We start from the raw sequence: 19174 nt of genomic DNA on the forward strand, positions 1-19174 counted from the left end.
TATGATCAACAGTCCAATAGTTCGATGTTTTCTCGGAAAAACTGTATTATAATGAGATTTGTTTTTTTTTTTCTATTTGAAATTTGTCTAGGAAAGCTTTCACGACTTCTTCAAGAGTCCTTCAATTTTTCAAATAATGTCTGAAAAAAAAAAACCTTTATGTTTCCCCGGCAGAATTTCGGGATCCTTCCTTCAGACATTTATCAAAGAATTTCTGGAGGAATTCCTTCAAACAAATTCCTGGTCGAAATAGCAAGAAATCCCGAACGCCAGTTTTGTAGACAATCCTAAAAAAATCCTGGAGGCAACTTAAAAAAAAAACTGTCTGAATTCTTGAAGACGTTTTGAACATGAATCTTGGAGCAGCGAAATCCATGAAAGAAGCACTGGATAATTTCCTGGAGAACTAAGGATTTTCAATAATAATTAATGAAATACTTTTTGGAGGCATTCTTGATGAAATCCTTGAAGTACTTTTTGTGATGATCTTTTGAAAAATGTATGTTTAATTCTCAAAAGAGAGGTGATCTGTAAATAAATGGGGTGGGTAATGTCTGTTACATTACTGCTGGGTTGACGTAGGACTACTATGGATACAACTTCGATCAATTCTGGGTCAGACTCTAACTGCACTGTGGGTAGCTTTTTGCAGATGATAGGACGTTTGATGATAGATGATAGGTTATGTGATTGTGAGTATTCAATTACGTTATGGTTTTAAGGGAAAACTGTCATTTAGTTTGGAAGCTTTTTCAGAGTTTTGGATTTCAAAGTACCGTGAGGGCCCCTAACTCTGCGCAGCTCCTAACTCTGCGCACTTTTACCAAAATTCACCAAAATCTGGTAAAACACTTAAATTTTTGTTTACAATTTTTGTTTCATATATTGCTACAATAGTAATAAAAAAGTACGCGAAGAATTTTCTTGACAAATTATGTTTATTACTCTAATAAAAAATGAAATAGCTTTAAAAATATTGAAAAACGTCCAAATTGACTGCCCGTTAGCAAAAATGCTAAGGGAGTACCTCATCACTTAAGTCATTTGAAGCAAATTAAAGAGAATATGTTTCAGATTTTTAGTACGTAGGCACTAGTTTATTTATCGAGCAATCATCACTGGTAAAGTGCAACTTTTTTTTCCTTCATTTTCTTATTCTTCTTAAGTGCGCATAGTAAGGAACCCTTTTTTCAACTATGTTCCTTACTATGCGCAGCAGTTATAAAACGTTATTTTCAACAAACAATCAACCCTCCAGAGGTCGATATTGAAGGGAACCATCGACTTGTCGACACCATCGTGATATGGAATAGAAATGCTTTGGAAAATTGTTTGAGGGGACCATCATAGTAAGGGAAGATTAAAAAATGACGTCCTTCACATTTTAAGGATTTCTACACTCCGTCTCCTCAGTCCCTGTCGCGATTTTTACAGTACCTAATGTCACATTGTCATAGACTCTTCCTCCCCTCAACGATGGACGTAATTTTTGAATGCTCCCTAACCATGCAATAAAATAATTTAGATATTTTGTATAGTTTCATGAGTCAATATCGAGTAATGGAACACCGAGGTTTAATCGTATTTGCTATATAGAAACGCCAATAAAGTACTGTTATTGATCTGCAATAGGAATCGTTCATTAATTACGTCACGCTTATACAGAGTGGCGATACTTCTCGATTGATTGATGAACAATACATGAAGAATGGATATACCCTTTCGCTTAAACTATTCTTCGTATTTAGTAGAAATGTTCGGGTTTTACCAGAGTCTATAAATGAAGAGTTGCGCGAAGAGTGAAACCAAATCTACCTATCGAACTGTCAAACCGTCTACCTATCGAGCAGACCAGCATAACAAATAGCCCCATTAAACATTTGACAGTTCAACAGCCGACTAAATTGGTTGTTGCACCGACGCTTATGGAAGTTTAACACAGCGAACAACTGACTAATCGCTAGATTAAATCGGGTGACCGAGGAAATCTGCGTTTTAGTAGGTCAACTTGCTTGGATTTTACTTAAAATACCGATTTATCCACCTATTTAGTAGGATTGCGTCGGCCCACCCTATTAAATCGGATGATATTCGATTGATCCTTGTGTTAATCTTCCATAAGCGACGGTGCAATAATCGACCGATTTTGCAACCAATTTAGTCGGCTGTTGAACTGTCAAATGTTTAATGGGGAGGGGCTATTTTTGAAGAAAAAGGAGAACAATCATTCAAAGAAGCCTCTTCGCGCAACTCTCTGTATATAGACTCTGGGTTTTACATATAACAAACCCGAACCAGGTTCTTATTTATTTACTTCAAACCCGGATCCGACCCGAATCCGAGACAATTATTTAATACCGAATCCGGACCCGAACAGAACCAAACAAATTTGGGTTTTATATTTTCTAATGAAAATACATAAACAGTCCAAGCTAATTTTCCTTTACACCCCAAAAGTGAACGCAAAAAAGACGTAGTTTGTACGTGTGATTGTAATTTCGATTATTTTAAGAGTTGCCCTTAATGGCATTCATTAACACTAATTATCATGGATTGAATTATAGATAAAATTCACTTCATTTAGTAAACTTCTATGTTACAGACATTCCACGCTCCACTAGGGACGTAAAGTCGTATAAAGTAAGAAAATGAAGATTAATTCAGAGTTTAACTGCTAGTAATGCTTTTAGTAAAATACTTTAACTGTTATAAAGAATTTATCGAGTGCGCAGAGTTAGGAACCTAAATGCGCAGAATAAGGAGCATTGCAAAAATGAGTGCGCAGAGTTAGGAACACGGACACCCTTGAGAAAAATTAAAAAAATGCAATAAAAATCATTACTTAGTGAAACTTTTATATTTTTTCCTTATACATAAGATCAATAAGTATTTGCTCCGAAAATTTCAGACTATTGTGTTTTGTTTTCAATTAATTACAGCTGTTTGAAATTTGAAAAGCCTTAAGTGCGCAGAGTATGGGGCCTTCACGGTAAAATACTTTAAAAAATCAGTGGGGTTGTGTACAAGACACGACCGCATGACTTTAACTACACCATGTGATTTGCTGCATTTGAATTTAATTCAATTGTCATAATTGCAACCTTTCTTTAGTTATAGTTCAAAATGTAATGGTTGTGAATTTAGGAACAGTGAGGAGCTCTCCGTTCGGAGAAGTGCCCCAGTCATCGATATCGTCATCACCACCGTAAATTTCAATTTGCCGTATTGACAATTCTTCTTCTTCTTCTTGGCATAACGTCATCACTGGGACAGAGCCTGCTTCTCAGCTTAGTGTTCTTATGAGCACTTCCACAGTTTTTAACCTTTCGTTCGTCGCGCGAATTTTTATAACGCGAGTAGTCGCGCGTTGTACTTTGTACAACACCTTTGGTTTTGCGAATTGCCCAGGAGTCTGACCATTTAGAAAGATGACGTCGTCGGCAAATTGTTCAGTAACTTAAGGGCTATTATTATTAAGGTACCGTGGGGCAAGTGGGTAATGGATTTCGCATAGTTGGGATTCTTCAAATTCTAGAGACCCTAAATTAAAACAAATAAGGTCGTGTATATTTTTTGGCTTGACTCTCACCAAATATAGGCAGTATACTGAAATTGATTTTTATGTAAAATTAAAGATAAAAGTACAGACATTTGTTTATCGTTTTGACCAATAAATTCAAAAACTAACACTTACATTCACAATTTCCATTACCTTTAACATTTGTTGAGGCGTCCCAATGAACAATAACATAAGTAATATGTAAACAAAGAAAATTTTATTCTTGTTACTTGAATTTTCTTCTATTCAGTTATGTTTGTTGAAATGATTCGACAACATTATGATTGCAACATTTACAATGTTAGTTCTTACATCATGGGATAGCAATTGCATTTCTGATCTCTAGAATTTCCACCGCTCATTATTTGTTTTTAAGAAAATCGGATATGACGTCGGATAACTCTTCAAGAGAAATCAAACGAAATCCTTCAATAAAGTATTTAGAAACTTTTTATGGATACACCTATACCCCATTTTTTATGTTTTGAACTAGCTTTACATAGACATTCCACGAGATTTCCGTGCGTTCTCTTATAGTGGAACTTTTCAATCAACATCTTCCTTTTAATTGGCTATCCGAAGTAAACATTTTAATATCGTATTATTTGGCAACCTTGTTTTAGAGAAGTTCCATGATTCGGCCATGATAATAGCATTTAACGCTTTAAGTATAGTGTTTCTTGAATTATCAGCACGTTCTGTTGTTCTATGATAATTGCAAACCTTTTATACTTATAGCTACCTATAGAGAAAACACAAATTCAATCTAATGAGAAACTTTTCACTTGCCCCACGTGATTAGAAAATTGACAGTGTTTCAATTTAGTTATTTTTAGGTCTATGTCAAATTATTCCTAAAACTTTTTTTTTTTGCAGTTTAAAACTGTCAGAGGGGACAACTTAGAAGTGGTACAGAAAATAATTTTCCGCATCTTTTTTTCTACAGAAAATATTAAAATAAGATTGCACGCCGCCAACTTGTTACGGAGTTATAGTTGACAGGTTAACATTATGTCGCTCTATTATGCAATAATGGCCGAAAAATCTCAGAAATTTCTTGCCTATCGTAATGTTCTCAATGGCCTCAAAGATTTACGCATGAGTTTAAAACATTAATTCACATATTCAGTAAAATATACCAATTATTTTCACTTACCCCATTTACCCACTTGCCCCGCGGTACCTTATAGCCAAGATATTGCCGCTAGGCGCGCTAATGAGCATGAAACTTTTATTTCTCAGATCTCCTGATCCTGAGCACTTAGAAAGATGACGTCTTCGGCAAAGTTGTTTGGTAACTCAATGACTATCATTGTTTGAGCTAGTTGATTCAAATTTTTGCCATTAGGCGGCGCTAGTGAGCATAAAACATTTGTTTCACAAATATCTCAGGAGCCTGATCACTTAGAAAGATGGTGTCTTTGGCAGAGTTGTTCAGTAGCTCAAATTTTTAAGGATTAAACAAAGATCCTTAAAGTTCGAGATTTTTCCAAATAATGAGTCCTTGAGCAGTCTGAACAACTTTGCCGAAGGTGCCTATCTAAAAAGTCGAGATCTTGCAGTATCCGCAAAACAAAAATTTCTTGCTCACTAGCGCCGCCTGGTGGAAAAATACCCTATTTCTTTGCTCAAATAATGATAAACTCCAAAAAATTTTCATTTTCGAATCATTACAATAAACATATAGCTTTTTCCATAATGATTTTCATCTAACTCTTATTTAGAATTCATACAGATAGAGTTCATTACGAAAATCATATAACAGTGAAACAAAAAGTCTATGGGTATAAAAATCCAATCTAAGCTGGTGTCATATACAAAATCATATAACTTTCGTGTGAAACTAAAGTAAATTGTAATTGTTTCTTTGATAACAATGAATGAGTTATCAATTGGCATTTGCTATATTTGATTATCCAAAATAAAATTTCATAAATAATAAAATCGTTCAAGTAAATTTAAAATTGTTTATTTAGCATTTCTTCAATACAAAGGAGCGAAATTCATAAAATATATATCCTTGATTTGAGAGAGACCTACTTCGCCATTCTTTAATCATTACATTATCCGGGTGTTCGCACATATTGAAGATATTCATCTACGTCTGTTTCAACAATTCAGAGGGAATTTTGTTGCAGCATAGTTGGTGAACAATTTCTGAAATGATGAAAAATCTCCCTGAATTTAATGTCCAAAACTAACTAACTAATAAAATAACTTACTTCGATAACGTCAGGCAGAACATCGAAGGTTCATAGTTGCATGGAATTTGAAGCAAATCTCTTCAACGACCAAGACAAAGGCTCATGAAGGGAGGTTCCATATTCTGAAATATATTAGAAAATAGCAGTATAATCGAAAATAACTGATTTCTACAGCTTACCTTTGATAAGATCTTTGAAAAATTTCCAACAATAAATTCGTCTAGAAACCGAAATTAACAAGCAAATTGTGCAGTGGACACGCCATCTTGTAGCTAAATGAAAACTGATGTTTTTCACATTACACAATCAGATACCATGTATATGATTTTGTAATGACAGAATGGATAATGGTGTCCAATAAGTTTTATGTAGAATTCAAATTGCTTCCATATTGTTATTATTTAAACTCAATTGGATCTTAATATAGTCATCATTGGACATTAATAAAACCTATCAAATCTGAATTACGAAGCAGGTATATGATTTTTCAGATAAGGATAATCGGATTAATTGGCTCAGTGTAGGCCTTGAGCTACTGAACTACTTTGCCGAAGACATTATCTTTCTAAGTGGTCAGGCTCCTGAGATATCTGCAAACAAAAGTTTCAAGCTCACTAGCGCCGCCTAGTGGCAAAATTTTGAATCAACTAGCTCGAAAAATGATATTCCTTAACTTACTAAACAACTTTGCCCAAGACGACATCCTTCTAAATAGTCAGGATCCTGAAATATCTGCAAAACAAAAGTAAAACTTCCATGCCCACTAGTGTCACCTAGCAGTCAAATTCCGTATTAAATGGAGTACCATCAGATAGGGCTTCACCTCCAGAACAACTTTAATAAAGACCCCAAGTTTCTATATTATCTGGATTTTAAGATATGACGTTTTGAAACTATGGTTTCCTCGAACCGTACATAGTGCGTCCATTATTATGCGACTTCCATGTAAATTTGTTGATTTTACCATATTATAAAGGGCCATACTGTAAATAAAAACAGTTTCTTAAGAAGATTCTTGAGGAATACATTTTGGTTTGGTGTCGATAGATATCTTTGTTGCAAAATAATAGCATATAAATCACAACTGTTATACAAAGTACAACAACGCGACAGCCCGATGGTTAACTAATTTGCCAAAGTTGCCATTTTTGCATTCGTACATCGTGTGTCGTACGATGAGAATTTATGCCCAGGGAAGTCAAGCAAATTCCAATTACGAAAAGATCCTGGACCGACCGGGAATTGAACTCAGACATCTTCAGCATGGCTTTGCTTTGTAGCAGCGGACTCTTATCACTCGGCTAAGGAAGGCCCCAATTAGCAATTGTGAATTCAATACAGAGTCAGAATTAAAGCGAATGTGAAGACTAATACGTTCTCAGTAAAATCGGTTTGAAGTTTAGCGGATGTAATTTTAATTCTATATTACGTTTCCGATTGATTTAATCGCATGATGCATTTTTGTAGGATCCATTACAATATTACTTTTGCAGCAAAATTTAGAGCTGTTGCGCCCCTCGGTTTTTCGTCTGCTTCAGTTTGACAACAGCGATTGCGCCTTTTGACCTCGTCCTTCTGGTTTGACTATCGCCGTTCTGCAACGCTCTTTCACACGAACCTTTATCACTATGTGGTATGCACATTAGGAAATATTACAAATTAATGCATTTGTTGGACCTGAAAAGGGCCGATTGAACGGTGAGATTCGGACGCACGCACACACACACACACACATTTGATGAGTAGCACGTGTTTTCGTGGTGCTATTAACTCTACAAATGATTTAATACAAGCTGTGATGAGTCAACAAAATCAGATGTTGGATGATTTGCGGGGTGAGATAAAGAGGAATACCGAAAAAATCAATGAAATAGTAGGGAAACAGCAACAGCAGGATCTTCCTAATCGCTCACCTTGGCCTGCCATTCAACCCAGGTCATCAAAACGCCCACGCATCCAAATCGATCCGCCACAGATCGATGAAGATGCACCTCGGGCGATTTGTGGTAGCAAAGAGCCAGACCCTGCCTTGCCCATCCCTGTTGTACAATCGGTTGCAAGAGAGTCCAAGTTTTGGTTGTTCTTGTCGAGGTTTTCCCCACACGCCACTGTGGAGGAAATCTCTAATCTGGTTCAACGGAATCTGGATATGAATGAGCTTGTCGAGGTAGTGAAGTTGGTCCGTAGGGGGGTTGAGATCAATCAGCTCTCCTTCGTATCGTTTAAAATTGGCATGGGAATGAAGTGGAAAGAAAAAGCAATGCAGCCAGAAAACTGGCAAAAGGGAATTTATTTCCGAGAATTTGTTGGTGTTGAACGAGGACCTGCTATTTTTCGAGTTGAGCGTCAGCGAAATCAATCAAACGACTTTTTCTCAACACCACTTGCACCTCCCAGCCGAGCGGCGGTCGCAATGCAGCAATAATAACGATGATGACGGACTCTCTGAAACAAGATGCGAAACGAATTTTACACACACGAGATGTTATAATGCTGAAGGACTACCTACCCTCACGGATGAAACAGGAACACAAATGTACCACACGTCGCAATCATCGAATTTAGAGATGCCTGTAAATGAAAAAGCAGCCGTCAACATTTACTATCAAAATATGAACAGCATTAGAGGGAGCGGTCGGCAAAAAGCCTGTATTTGTCATCGTTGGAATTGGACTACGATGCGTATGCCTTCAGTGAAACTTACCTGGACTCTTCTGTGCAAGATAGTTTGCTGTTCAATTCATGTTTCTCCGTCTACCGATGCGATAGGAACAGAAACAATAGTGAGAAACATTCCGGTGGAGGAGTGCTGATAGCAGTTCATCGTCGTCTCGTTTGCCGTGAGTTTGCACGCGCTGAAAATAATGAAGCGATATGCGTAAGAATAGACACAATGAATGGAAATCAACTACAGTCTGATCAACATCTATGCGCCGACAAACGATAAACCCGACGACACGAAGGATGCGTTTTATGATTGTCTCGACAAGACCTACGGAGAGTGCCCAAAACATGACGTAAAAGTTGTTATCGGGGATGCCAACGCTCAGGTCGGAAGAGAGGATTTTTTCCGCCCTATAATTGGTACGGAGAGCCTTCACTCCGCCACCAATGACAACGGCCTAAGGCTGATAACTTTTGCTGCAGCTAGAGGGATGGCCATCAGCAGCACCTACTTTGCACGTAAAGACATCCGAAAGCACACCTGGATGCACCCAAATGGCGAGCTCTGCAACCAAATAGACCACGTTTTGGTGGACGGTCGGCATTTCTCGGATGTCATCGATGTGAGGACCTTTAGAGGCCCAAACATCGACTCTGATCACTATCTCGTTGTTAGTAAAATTCGTGCACGGTTGTCTACCGTGGCGAACACAAGAACACAGCGACCGTTGCGTTTCAATATCCAGCGCTGTAAAATCCAGTCGGCGGAACGGAATGGCCACAGATTGAAGGCCACCGTCAGCACTCACCTGCCGGAGAAGAAGGGCCAAGGTAAAATCCAGTCGGCGGAACGGAATGGCCACAGATTGAAGGCCACCGTCAGCACTCACCTGCAACAGCTGCTACAAATACTATTTGTAGGATTTTACCAGCCAAACTCAAATGAAATGCTTCAAAGTAATTTTAACTAATTTATTTTACATTTAGGATTAGAACTAATTTAACATTAAGTTTTCTAATTTTAACTAGTTTGATAAGTTTTTCTTCTCGCACGTCTTGATCGCTTGAATTTTTCGTTCAGAATTCTTTTTTTTCAGCCGCAGCTTACTTAGATTTGTTATCCGGTTGCTATGGCGCCAACGATATCCGAGCAACATAATTAATTGCTACCAGTGTTGGCAACATTCTCCGAGCCCGGAAACGAGATGTTCGCTTGTAGCAATACAATTTTGCTAACAGGTCTTGTGAACGATGATTTTGAAGTCTTCACGGACACCGTTCTAATTTTTCCATCTGGACCTTTGTAAATCTTCTCGACAACTCCTTTCGGCCAGCATCCTCGATGTAAACTCTCATCTACTATCATTACAAAATCACCAACATGATATTCGTGGTAGTTTCTGTTATCAGGCCACTTGCGGCTTCTTATCAGTTCTGGACGGTAAGACGATAACCATTTACGCCAGAAACGATCAGCGTAAATTTGAGCACTTTTGTAGGCTGCTCGGCAATCTAGGTCCCTCTCGTCGAAGTCATGGTCAAATTGTATTGAATTGTTCCTCCCCAAAAGTAGCATATTTGGAGTCAACGGTTCAGCGTCTAATGGATCACTCGAAACGTGCGTCAACGGCCTATTGTTAACAGTATTCATTACTTCACATAATGTAGTACGCAGCACCAAATCTGTCGGGTGTCTTTCTTGAAGCATCGCACGTAAAGCATTTTTTACAGAGCGCACTAACCGCTCCCAACACCCTCCAAAGTGCGGAGCACCGGGTGGGATGAATTTCCACTGTACACCTCTAATACTCATCGAATCCTCGATTTGCGGTTGATCTAATGTTTTTACTAGCCTTTTTAGTTCTTGATCTGCGCCAGTAAAATTTGTTCCATTGTCTGTCATAATGCACTGCGGTAACCCACGGATTGACATAAAGCAACGGATGGCCATAATGCAGCTATTTGTGTCCAGCGAAGGTACTACTTCAAGATGTATAGCTCTAGAAGTCAGACATGTAAAAAGAACCACCCATCTTTTTTCTAAGCGACGTCCAACCTTAACAACCAACGGTCCAAAATAATCTATTCCGGTATTGGTGAACGGGAATGCAAACGGTGTTGTTCTTTCCGGAGGAAGATTACCCATTTGCGGAACAGTCGGAAGAGCCCGAAGCTCTCGACACTTTATGCAGGATGCAGTGTACTTCTTCACCTGTGAACGGATCTTCAGAATGCGATGACGCTCCTTGATGTTATTGACGATCGTTTCAAGTCCTTGGTGAGCGTTAACGATATGGTACATGCGGATCAGTAGCATCGAAAATGGATGATTATCGGGGAGAATGACGGGGTTGTTAACATCAAACGGCTTACTGTTGTCTTGCACACGTCCTCGCATACGGACTATTCCGTTGTGGATAAACGGCGAATAGGTTTTCAAGCGACTACTGTTCATAACATACCCGGTCTGCTTTAAGCTACGCAATTCATCTCCAAACACCTCCGACTGTACTTTCCTATACCATGCATTTCTTGCATCAGTCATGTCGTGCACAGTGATGAATAAACGTTTTGGCTTTTCATTTTTTGGTAATGCTAATATCTTTTTCATCCTCGGGTAATAAGCTGTCGACCTAATAAGTCGATTGAAATCGGAGAATCGCTCGATATCGGGTAAATCAATAGGGTACTCCTCAGATACAGTGCAGCACAACGAATCAACGGTGGCATCGACAGTCAGTTCGGAGTGAAAATTTACCAACTCGGCAGGCGTCAATTCAAGCGGTCCGTCGATGGGCCAGCGGGTGCTGACATGAAGCAGAAAATCCGGACCTTTCATCCACTCTTGCATATTACTAAATTTGCTCGACTTCGTTCCAAGATCGGCAACGTTCAACTGTGATGGTACCCAATGCCACAAATCAACGCTGTGACCGTTCTCCTTGATCTTCATAATGCGAGATCCGACATACGCCGTAAGCTTCTGACTCGTCTTCAACCAACTTAGGCAAATTTTGGAGTCAGTCCAGAAGAACAATTTCGTCACCTCTATTTTCATCTCGTCTTGAAGCGTCTTCATCATCTGACTAGCAAGCACACAACCTTGAAGTTCCAGACGTGGCACAGTTGAAGACTTCAGTGGAGCGACCCTTGACTTAGCATAAACCAAGGCAACATGTGACGTACCCTTATGCCGATGAACCATATAAATTACACAAGCGAAAGCCTTGTCACTCGCGTCACAAAAGGCATGGAACTCAGCATCAGCGAACGACGGAATCTCCGGAAAATAGTATCTCGGCAATCGAACTTCTTTCAGCCTAGCAGTTTCATTTAACCACTCTACCCATCTCGGAACCAAACCATCTGGAATCTCGTCATCCCAGCCGGATTGCAATCGCCACAGTTCTTGAAAAATGATCTTCAGGTGTATGGTGATGGGACTCAGGAAACCTAGTGGATCAAATATGCCCATCATGAACTTCAAAAGTTGTCGTTTTGTAGGCACACTTTCACCGGTTCGGAACTTTTCAATCAATTTCGGAAACTCCAAGGAAAACACCAGTTCGTCGGTCTGAAGGTCCCAGTCGATACCAAGCACACGGGTTCTGCTTCCGACTCGATCAGCAACCAATGCAGGATCGAGAGAATCCAAAAAAGCTTCAGAGTTCGATGAAAACTTGACTAATTGAAATCCGCCATGATCGTGGGTCTCGACCACACGCTGTACCAGTTCGATGGCCTCTTCATCGGTGTTCGCACAATCAAAATAGTCATCAACGTAATGTTGATCTATCACGGCGCGTTCCACACCAGGATACTCCTCTTCCATTTCCTTCGCGTTGAAATTCTTGATGAATTGTGCCATAGAGGGAGATGACACAGCACCGAAGATCATCACCATCATGATGTACACACTAGGAGGTTCAGAGCGATCCATGCCACGAAAAAAGAATCGTTGAGAGTCCTGGTCCATTCTACGGATGAGGATTTGGTGGAACATCTCTTTGATGTCCGCCACAAAGCCAATCTTCTTCTTCCTAGCACGCATCAGGATCGCAATCAAGGCAGGTACGAGGTCAGGACCTTTCAACAACAAATCATTGAGAGAAAAACCATGCGATTTGGCCTTCGCATCCATGACCAAGCGAAATTTACCAGCGCTCTCCACGCTGAAGTGGGGCAAGTACCATGTGTTCGGTGTTTCAGTGAGTTCATCAGGCTCCAGTTTCCGTGCATATCCTTTATTGATGTAATCTTGAATTTTGCTGCAATACTTCTCGGCGAAATCGAGGTCAGAATCCATCTTCTTCTCGATAATCTGTAGTCGCCTTAACGCTTGAGGCTTGCTGTCCGGGAACGAAAAATTGTTGTACTTGTAGATTTGTCCTACTTCGAAGCGCTCTCCCCTTCGTGTGATGGTACGGTTCATAATATCGATGGCACGTTGATCCTCGTCAGACATTTTTGGAGACTGTCCGGTGATTCCAAAATCTTCTACCTTGTAAATCTGTTTCACCAGATCCGTCAGCTCGACGTCGTCATCTTCAGCACATAATAAAGCGTGATTGTCGAATGATGCAGTATCGCTTGGTTCGATCAAGCCATGAACCGTCCAACCCAGGTGGCAGCGAGTAAGTTGTAGACCATGCAGTGAGTATTGAATTGTTTTCAGTGGTACAATCAAACCTGCGTTGTTCGAGCCTATCAGCATACAGGGACGAGCACCTTGCACAGCAGCTAGCTTGTCTTCATCAAGCATTGGGTACAGCTGCCTCACCTTCTCGATGTCGAAATTCATTGGTGGTAGGTCGAGATTTTGCACTGAACGAATGTAATTTGCTCTGTACCATTTTGCTTGAACTGCAGGACCAGAGATATCGAATGAGAGCATCATCGAATCTTCTTCCTTATGTGATATACCGTTCGTCCAACGATAATTCACAGACGACGTTGGCCCTTGAAGTCCAATCTTCGCAGCAACGGTAGCGTCCATCATCGACAAAGATGAACCTTCATCAAATAGCGCGAAGACTTCTTCGATGCAATTTGGACCTTTGATCCTCACCTTTCCAACACGAAGTAATGTGTTCGCGTTTTTACCATTCACGTTGCACACATTCGGCATACTAGGCGGGAAGCTTCTAGGTGACTCATCGCTGTGTACCAATTCGTGATGATTTTTACCACAAACTGAACACTTCTTTGAAGATTTACAGTTTCTTCTGGCGTGATCCGATTTCAAGCAAATGTAGCACACTTTGCACGATCGGGCGGTGGTTCTACGTTGAGCTACAGAAAGTCCCCGAAATCGCTCGCATTTGTCCAAACTGAAGTGGGAACCTACCGAACACAGTGGACACTTCTTCGGTGTTTCCTCATCCCGGCTGTTCACATTGAATACAACCGGTTTTGGCTTCGCTAGGTAGTTCACTTTCCTGGGACCGAACGATGGATTCAAACTGGCCAACTGATTGTCCATCTCATCCTCCAACCAACGAGCGAAAGTGTTGAAATCCACCACGGTATCTTCCTTCATCAATGCTGCCTTATGGCGAATCCACATTTGCTTACTGAAACCAGGCAGTTTTTCAGCAAGGGTTGAAATGAGTTCGGGGTTGAGCAGATAATTATCCGCCTTGGCGTTCTGCATCGCGACCATGCTACCTACTACAGCATTGTAGAAAGTCCTAAATGATTCGATGTTACCTTCCTTGACACTCTCTAAATTTCGCAGTGCTTCCAATCGATTGACCACAACCCATTCAGTGCGTCCAAAGTTCGATTTCAGCATCCTCATGATCTGAGCGACGTTATCAGGGGAAGACAACAGCGATTCCACAGTTTTGCGTGCCTTACCTTGTAACGCTTTATTCAGTCGCCTGATATTGTCCCGATCTGTTAGACGGAATTCCTCAGTGGACGTTTTGAATTCAGTTTCGAAAATCATCCACTCCATGATGTCACCAGAAAACGACGGCAAGTCCTTGACGTTTCTTCCTTGCAGTGCCTTGAATGCTTCGTACAGGATTGCATTCACGCCAGGTTCGGGAACAGGTACATCATTCGCTGCAGGCTCGCGGGACGATGGGCGAATTATGCGATTTGACTCCAGATTGTTCGTGTTGCTTGCTTCCACGGTTTTTGACTCGGTGAGCCATTTGGTGACACGTCGAGATACACTGGTGTACGCACTCGAGCTGCTACCTCTGCTGCTGCAGACACTCGAGCCGTAACTTGAACCAGTCTTAAGTTCTTCCTTCTTAAGTTCACGCTCACGCTTTCGCTTGAGGAACTCTGCTTTTCTTTCTTCCGTCTTCAACGCCAGGTCTTGTTCTATCTGGAGCGCAGCTAATCGTTTCTCAGCCAAAATTTTGTCTCGTTCGATAGACGCCTTCAGTTCATCCCCAGACAACCAGAAATCGCATGAAAGTTCACGTTACAACTCGTTTATCCATACTAATTACATCAAACTCGCTAAACACCGTGGATAAACTCGTCAGATTGATGAGTTTCCTCGCATAAAACACTTCTTTTCTGAGTTCATTTGTACATTTTGCTTCGTCCCGTAAACACGTACAAAGTAAATCGGATCAATCCGTAGCAGCTGTCAAATCATCATTTGTTATCATAAGTTAAGTCGCATAATATTTCAGGTTAGTTCGGTAGAATATTTATACACTCGCATTGTATGTTATTATTCATCACATAATATATGCACGCAAATCGCCTCCACTTTTATACGTAGAAGACCGTTTCGCAACATCTTATAAGTGAAATTTTGCACATATAGAGCCTCCAGGTGATTTCGTTATACGTACATTTTGGTTGTCTGGGTCCTCCTCGATCTGCTCTTCCAACAAAAGAGCCTTCAGTTGGCTGTCAGCTTCGCTGATACGAGAAGATAGGCTTTTCTTTGAACGCCTTTCAGAGTGAGCAGCACCCTTCGAGATGCGAGAACCAGAAACAGGATCGTTCTCCGCGTCATTTCCGATCGGGGCTGAGACATGTTCTGCAGTTCGCTGGATTGATTTGTTCTGCTGCTGTTCATTTACAGGAGTACGAAACATGGTTGGTTGATGTGGAAGTTGAACAAAGTAATTTTCTAGTCGCTTTGGTACTATGCCTCTAGTTTCTCTTCTAGAGCGGCGCAACTGTTGTGCCATATAAACTGGCGTTTGGTATTCGAAGGACCAATGTAAAATCCAGTCGGCGGAACGGAATGGCCACAGATTGAAGGCCACCGTCAGCACTCACCTGCCGGAGAAGAAGGGCCAAGGTAAAATCCAGTCGGCGGAACGGAATGGCCACAGATTGAAGGCCACCGTCAGCACTCACCTGCAACAGCTGCTACAAATACTATTTGTAGGATTTTACCAGCCAAACTCAAATGAAATGCTTCAAAGTAATTTTAACTAATTTATTTTACATTTAGGATTAGAACTAATTTAACATTAAGTTTTCTAATTTTAACTAGTTTGATAAGTTTTTCTTCTCGCACGTCTTGATCGCTTGAATTTTTCGTTCAGAATTCTTTTTTTTTCAGCCGCAGCTTACTTAGATTTGTTATCCGGTTGCTATGGCGCCAACGATATCCGAGCAACATAATTAATTGCTACCAGTGTTGGCAACAAGCGCTTATCAACAGAAGGTGTAGCAGACGAGTACCGCCGGAAGCTTGATGAGCGGATAAGGGGATACAACGTAGGCGAAAACCTCAACAATCTGTGGGAGTCTATCCACGGTGCGATGAGCACAGCAGCGCGAGAGGTGATAGGTACTGCTCAGAGACGACCCAGAAACGGTTGGTTTGATGAGGAGTGCCAGAATGTGACGGATGAGAAGAATGTTGCCAGAAGTCGGATGTTAGTGTCTGGTACCCGGCAGAATAGAGAGCGGTACAAGGAAGCTAGAGCAGCCGAGAAACGAATTCACCGCAGAAAGAAAAGGCAGTATGAAGAAGACATCATTACTGAGGCGCAAAACAGCATCGAACAAAACGATATGCGGAGATTTTACGAAACTGTCAATGGCGTACGGAGAAAAACTGCGCCGTCTCCCGTCATGTGCAATGACCGCGAAGGTAACTTGCTGACAGACAAAATCTTGGTGGCTGCCAGGTGGAAAGAACACTTCGAGCAATTGTTGAATGGAGAGAACACGAGCGCGTCTGAGAACAGATTAACCATCAGCAACGATGGACAAGCTGTGGAGCCCCCGACGCTAGATGAGGTTAGAAGAGCGATTAAGGAGTTGAAGAACTGTAAGGCTGCTGGAAAAGACGAGCTCCCGGCCGAACTTTTCAAGCACGGTAGTGAGCAGCTGTACGAAATACTGCACCGTACTCTGTTAAGGATATGGGAGGAAGAAGAATTGCCTGCTAGCTGGCTGGAGGGCCTCATCTGCCCTCTGTATAAGAAGGGCCACAGATTGGAGTGCGCCAATTACCGAGGAATAACGCTCCTCAATTCGGCGTACAAAATAATGTCGCGTGTTCTGTTCAACAGATTGAGACCGCTGGAGGAGTCCTTCGTCGGCGAATACCAAGCTGGTTTTCGTGAGGGCCGATCAACGACGGATCAAATGTTTACCTTGCGACAAATCCTTGATAAGTTCCGGGAATACAACTTGCAGACTCATCATCTGTTCATTGATTTCAAGGCGGCGTACGATTCAGTAAAGAGAAATGAGTTATGGCAGATAATGGTAGAACACGGTTTTCCGGCGAAACTGATTAGACTGATTCGTGCAACGTTGGATGGATCGAAATCAAGTGTGCGGGTTGCGGATGAGACTTCAACCTCCTTCGTAACCTTAGATGGATTGAAGCAAGGAGATGCGCTTTCGAATCTTTTGTTCAACATTGCTCTCGAAGGAGCTATAAGGAGAGCGGGCGTGCAAAGAAGCGGTACCATCGTCACCCGGTCGCATATGCTCCTGGGTTTTGCGGACGATATCGATATAATCGGAATTGATCGTCGAGCCGTAGAAGAGGCATTCGTGCCTTTTCAAAGGGAGACAGCGAGGATTGGACTTACCGTCAACACCAGCAAAACTAAGTACATGATCGCTGGTAGACAGCGTGGTTCCAATCGTGACGTTGGTAGTGAAGTGGTGCTGGGTGGTGAAAAATTTGAAGTAGTGGAAGAATTTGTGTATCTTGGTACTTTAGTGACTTGCGATAATGATGTTACCCGCGAGGTGAAAAGGCGTCTTGCAGCTGCGAATAGGGCTTTTTACGGGCTCCGTAACCAGCTTAAGTCCCGTAGCCTGCAGACGAAAACAAAATTCGCGCTATATAAGACTCTTATCCTTCCGGTTGCTCTATACGGCCATGAATCCTGGACGTTAAAAGAGGTTGACCGGAAAGCGTTTGGAGTTTTTGAGCGTAAAGTGCTGCGAACAATACTCGGCGGTAAACAAGAAAATGGCATCTGGCGGCGTCGCATGAATCATGAGTTGTACCAAGTATATAAAGAAGTGGATATTATCAAACTCATAAAACATGGCAGGCTGCGTTGGGCTGGTCACGTGGTACGAATGCCGGAAGAACGACAAGCAAAAATAATATTCAGTAGAGAACCCGGACGAGGCCGTCGGCTTCGTGGTAGGCCACGCACACGTTGGCTTTGTGCAGTTGAAGAGGACTTAAGGGCACTTAACGTTCAGGGCGACTGGAAGCGATTGGCTCAGGACCGAGCACAGTGGAGAAGAATTATCCATTCGGCGTAGATTCAACGTAGCGGATTGTAGCCCATCAAGTATCAAGTAAGTAAGAATGGAAATATTTTCCTGTGCTGTGGATATATTCCACCTACCTCAAATGTTCACCGTTATCAATCGTTCGCCCAATTCGTTGAGTCCATCATTGAGACCGTTGGCCCGCACGACGTCGTGCTTGTATTTGGAGATTTCAACCTACCGAATTTGAAATGGAATCAGCGTTTTCAAGAAGGAAATAATTGTTTTCTCTTACCCGATCGGATTACTACGCAAAGTGAAATGGCCATTGTTGATGGATTTCTGTCGGCTGGACTTATGCAAGTGTGTGATTTGCCGAACCAAAACAATAACTATTTGGATCTCATATTCACCACTGACACCGAGTCCTGTCAAGCTGTTGTTACCGACCCGATAATCAAGCACGAAGTTCACCACTACGCGATGCAACTGACGATAGCTACAGATACTCTACGCGAATTGGAAGCCGGTATGCCTAAAACTCATTTGAATTTAGAGTTGATGAATGTCGCGTCTGTTAAAGAAGCGATAAGAGATGTTTCATGGAGCAATGTTTTCATTTCTCAATCAGAGTATGAACGTAATTCGCACACGCATGATCAGCAAGCCGCGTCGATGCTCGAATTCCTTAATTCACTCGACGTTTTGAATTGCGAACTTGAATTTTCCGCAATAGTTAGCAACATAATAGACTTCAACGTTTTGTCGTTTTACTTCGTGTTGTTCAGCATATTTTCACGGTTTGCTCCATTCTCCAGAAGTCGATCGATTCGGGAAAGCCAATATCCTGAATGGTTCTCTCCGATTCTCATTCAAGTCCTTAAAGATAAGCGGAAGGCACTTAAGAAAAAGCGTCGTAATCCATCCCCGGAGAACATTGCCTCGTATAAAGAACTTCTGGCAACATTCAAGGTGCTGCACAGAGAAGCGTATCAAGTTTACATCTCTAAGATTCAAAATGGGATCAAAGCTAATCCTAAATCATTCTGGAAATTCGTAAATGGTA

General features: G+C 41.4%; 1 protein-coding gene and 1 long non-coding RNA gene across 2 annotated transcripts in view; one reads left to right on the forward strand and one right to left on the reverse strand.

The window, feature by feature from the left end:
* LOC5577348 (histone acetyltransferase KAT2A) overlaps positions 1–19174 on the forward strand; it is a 50064-nt gene that overhangs the window by 2097 nt on the left and 28793 nt on the right. The gene's annotated exons all lie outside the window — the stretch shown is intronic.
* Positions 5642–5892, reverse strand: LOC110677672. Its single transcript, XR_002501118.1, has 2 exons — positions 5782–5892; positions 5642–5716 (listed from the first exon to the last, which is right to left on the reverse strand). It is a non-coding gene; the product is annotated as an uncharacterized LOC110677672 (long non-coding RNA).

Source organism: Aedes aegypti, chromosome 3, assembly GCF_002204515.2.
Source record: "Aedes aegypti strain LVP_AGWG chromosome 3, AaegL5.0 Primary Assembly, whole genome shotgun sequence".
Classification (NCBI taxonomy): Eukaryota; Metazoa; Arthropoda; class Insecta; order Diptera; family Culicidae; genus Aedes; species Aedes aegypti.